The sequence below is a fragment of the Brienomyrus brachyistius genome, unplaced genomic scaffold (genome assembly GCF_023856365.1).
Source record: "Brienomyrus brachyistius isolate T26 unplaced genomic scaffold, BBRACH_0.4 scaffold63, whole genome shotgun sequence".
In the NCBI taxonomy this organism is placed as follows: Eukaryota; Metazoa; Chordata; class Actinopteri; order Osteoglossiformes; family Mormyridae; genus Brienomyrus; species Brienomyrus brachyistius.
In genome coordinates this window covers 1,480,849-1,485,442 of record NW_026042338.1, presented here as the reverse complement: position 1 = coordinate 1,485,442, position 4,594 = coordinate 1,480,849, and positions in this window count along the sequence as shown.

The window sequence follows — 4,594 nt, the reverse complement described above, 5'->3', positions numbered from 1 at the left end:
CTCGCACACACGTACCCTGCCACAGACACTCTCACACACATGTACCCTGTCACAGACACTCTCACACACATACCCTGCCAGACACTCTCACACACACGTACCCTTCCACAGACACTCTCACACATGCGTACCCTGCCACAGACACTCTCACACACACATACCCTGCCAGACACTCTCACACACACACATACCCTGCCACAGACACTCACACACACGTACCCTGCCACAGACACTCTCACACACATGTACCCTGCCACAGACACTCTCACACACACGTACCCTGCCGCAGACACTCACACACACGCATACCCGGTCACAGACACTCTCACACACACGTACCCTGCCACAGACACTCTCACACACATGTACCCTGCCACAGACACTCTCATACACACGTACCCTGCCGCAGACACTCACACACACGCGTACCCGGTCACAGACACTCTCAAACACACATACCCTGCCAGACACTCTCACATACATGTATCCTGCCGCAGACAAACGGCAAATGACAAATGGGACCAAACTGTTTGTCCGTTATAAGCGAAATTCCATTGTATGTGAGTCCGCTATATGCGATGCTTTTTCTGCAGGTTCTTAAAGGCACACGGCCAGCGGACCTTGTCTGTTACATATGATATTCCGTTATAAGCGAGTTCGTTATAATGGGATTATACTGCACCTCCAACTCCACCTAGCAGACATACCTATGAGGGGATTGAGGTATGGATTGATTCTGATCGTGTTTGGACTAAACACCCCGGGATTCAAATACATCGTCCACCGTGATTCACCCACATTATTGTTGTGCTACAGGTGAACTGCGCAAACATGTTTTTTCACTGATCACTTATATAACTTGTTTCTCACAGAAAGAGCTAGAACACCTATCTTGCCTTTCCCAGCGGAAAGGGAGGCTTATCTTTTCTCTCCCAGGGGAAAAGGGAAAGTCTTGCCCAAAATGCTTCATAACCGCAAGCGCAAAACAGCCTCACCTGGACAGGAATTGGAGAATAAAGAGCACAGTCCCTGAGGGAGGGGTGACCCTGGCCAGCTCGCCCCCTCCCCGCACGCGTACCACTCCAGATTTAGCATAAAGGAAGGGGGAGAGCTCAGCACTGACCGGAGATCAGCCGTGGGATAGAGCGCGCATCGCCCGGCACTTCTCAGGAATTATGTGTTGGTCTCCTGCCAGGACTGAAAGGGGCTCCCCAGTCCGTGTGTGAAGGTGGGTGATTATAGCACGTCCGAGTGTAGATGGCTTGTGGCTACTTTTTCATTTTATTAATTAGTGGGATTACCTATCATCCATCCATCCATCCATTTTCCAAACCACTTATCCTACTGGGTCGCGGGGGGTCCGGAGCCTATCCCGGAAGCAATGGGCACGAGGCAGGGAACAACCCAGGATGGGGGGCCAGCCCATCGCAGGGCACACTCACACACCATGCACTCACACACGCATTCCTATGGGCAATTTAGCAAGTCCAATTAGCCTCAGCATGTTTTTGGACTGTGGGGGGAAACCGGAGTACCCGGAGGAAACCCCACGACGACATGGGGAGAACATGCAATCTCCATACACATGTGACCCAGGCGGAGACTCGAACCCGGGTCCCAGAGGTGTGAGGTAACAGTGCTAACCACTGCACCACCATGCTGCCCCCGATTACCTATCAATGCTTATGAAATATATTATAATTTTGTGTATATTTTAAGAAATATTTCTGAATGGACCAAAGCGAACCTGATTGTTCCTTCGACAGCCCTATATCCCCCTCTCACATTAAAACAATATTCTAGGTGGGGTCTTACCAAGGAATTGTATAATCTTAGCATCACTTCATTTAAATTAAACTCCACACACCTAGAGATGTAACCCAACATCCTATTGGCCTTTTTAATTGCTTCCCCACACTGGCGAGAGTGGGACATGGAAGCATCAACATACACACCGAGGTCTTTCTCGTAATCAGCTACCTTTATTTCCGAGGAACCCATAAAAAATCTGTACTTTATATTTCTGCTCCCTGCATGGATTACCTTACATTTATCTACATTAAATTTGATCTGCCAGGTATCAGCCCAGTCGCTAATTAAATCAAGATCCCGTTGTAGCCTCTCCGCTGCTAGATCAGTATTTGCTACATCATCCACCTTGGTGTTGTCTGCAAATTTAACTTGTTTACTGTATGTATTGGTGTCAATATCATTAATGTAAAATAGGAACAATAGTGGTCCTAAAATTGAACCCTGCGGTACCCCACTATGAACGCAGGCCCACTGTGACATTGTGCCTCTAATAACTACCTGCTGCTTCCTGTCTGTTAACCAGTTTTCAATCCAAGATGCTACAGTTCCTAAAATCCCTGCAGCTTTGAGCTTAAGCAAGAGCTGTTTGAGGGGGACAACATCAAAGGTCTTCTGCAAATGTAAGTACTTTTTGTGACCAAGTTCTATTTTTGCTTCCTCAAAGAACTCAAGTAGATTAGTTAAACAGGATCTACTTCTCCTAAATCCAGGTTGGCTACCCCTCAGAATGTTATTTGTATCCAGGTTATTTGTATCCATAACTTTTCCAGTTATGCAAGTTAAAGTAATTGGCCTATAGTTTACTGGATTACATCTATCCCCTTTTTTGAATATGGGTGTTATATTAGCATACTTCCAATCATAAGGTACCACATGTGCAAATAAGGATTTCGGAAACAGTAAAGTTAAAGGTTGGCTAATAATAACCCTCATCTATTTTAAAACTATAGGTAAGATGCCATCAGGACCCTGTGATTTATTTATTTTGAGCTTAGCTAGGTTTTGTACCACATCAGCCTCAGTTATACATACAGTCCCTCCACAATTATTGGCACCCCTTTGTACAAGGGGTAAGAAAAAATCCACCTTCTGGTGAAGTTGCTTCATCTCACACGGAAAAAAATGAGAAAAATCCAACCTTTACTTAAAATCAATTTATTTGAAGGAAAATCAAATCCTTCATCAATAAATAATTATTTTTAACAAAAACACATGAGCCACGATTATTGGCAGCCCTGCAAATTATAGTGAACACTGTGACGCCCGCTCCGTCCGCTCCTCGTGTGTGCCACGCCCCTAATTACCCACGTGTGATTCCCTGATTGTGCCCAGTCGCGTCATGTTCTTTTCTGATTAGTTCCCTGTATTTAAGTCTCTGTTGTACACTAACCCGTTGTCTGTCATTGACGTTACCTGCCGTTTGTCCCTGCCTGCGTTTCCGTCCTGCCCTATTCCCAATTAAACCCTCGTTTGCCCCGTTTACCGCCTTCCTGCCTGGTCCTTCCTGCCCACCTGCCTTACCCGAATTTACGTAGCGTGACAAACACAATGTAACTGAAGCATGTTTCCCATGTAAATTATACATATTTGAGTTGATTGAAGTGAATAGGAACCTTCAAGCTGTAATCCATGACTTCCTGAGTAACTGGGGTACAAACATGAGGAGACACAGAGCCCAAATTCCCTTAGTCATCCATCAACATGGGAAAGATAAGAGACACACAGACCAAATGAGGGAGAAGTGTGCTGACCTTCATAAGTCAGGGAATGGGTATTAAAAAATAGCTACTCGCCTTAAAATGCCCATTTCTACTGTTAGGGCAATAATTAAAAAGTGGACATCAACTGGAACTGTTAGAAACCTGCCTGAAAGAGGACCCAAGTTTATTTTGCCCCCACATACAGTGAGGATGATCGTAAGAGAGACAAAAATCCCCAAGGATGACTGTTAGTCAATTACCAGACAAAGTAAAATCTTGGGGTTACCACGTCTCCAAAAAACCATCAGATGCCCCCTTCATGCTAACAGACGTTTTGAAAGTTATGACAGAAAGAAGCTTTTTCTGTCAGTTACTTAAAATGTTAGAGCCAGGAGTTTGCAAAACATTATACAACTTTGACTGGAATGAAATTCAATGATCAGATGAAACAAAAATGGAGCTTTTGGGCAATAAACATTCAAGGTGGGTTTGGCGTAAAAAGAAGGATGGTTATAATGAAATGAACCTTATCCCAGCTGTAAGATATGGTGGAGGTTCTGTGATGTTGTGGAGCTGTTTTTCCTCCAAATACCCTGGAAACCTCGTTAGGGTACATGGCACTATGGGGTCCATGAAATACCAGGACATTTTATATCAAAATTTGGCTGCTGCTGCCAGGAAACAAAAACTGGGCCTTCATTGGATCTTCCAGCAGGACGATGATCCTAAGCACATGTCCAAATAAACATTAAAATGGTCAGCTGACCGCAGAATCAAGCTTCTGCCATGGCCACCTCAGTCCCCTGACCTGAACCCCACTGAAAACCTGTGGGCTGAGCTAAAGAGGAGAGTGCACAAGAGAGGGCCGAGGACCCTGGGTGATCTGGGGAGATTCTGTAAAGAGGAATGGTCTCAGATGTCCTGCTCTGTATTCTCCAACCTTATAAAATGTTATAGGAGACTCAGTGCTGTTATACTGGCAAAGGGAGGCTGTACAGAGTATTAAAAGCAGGGCTGCCAATAATCGTGTGTTTTTGTTAAAAATAATTATTTCTTGATGAAGGATTTGTTTTTCTTTGAAT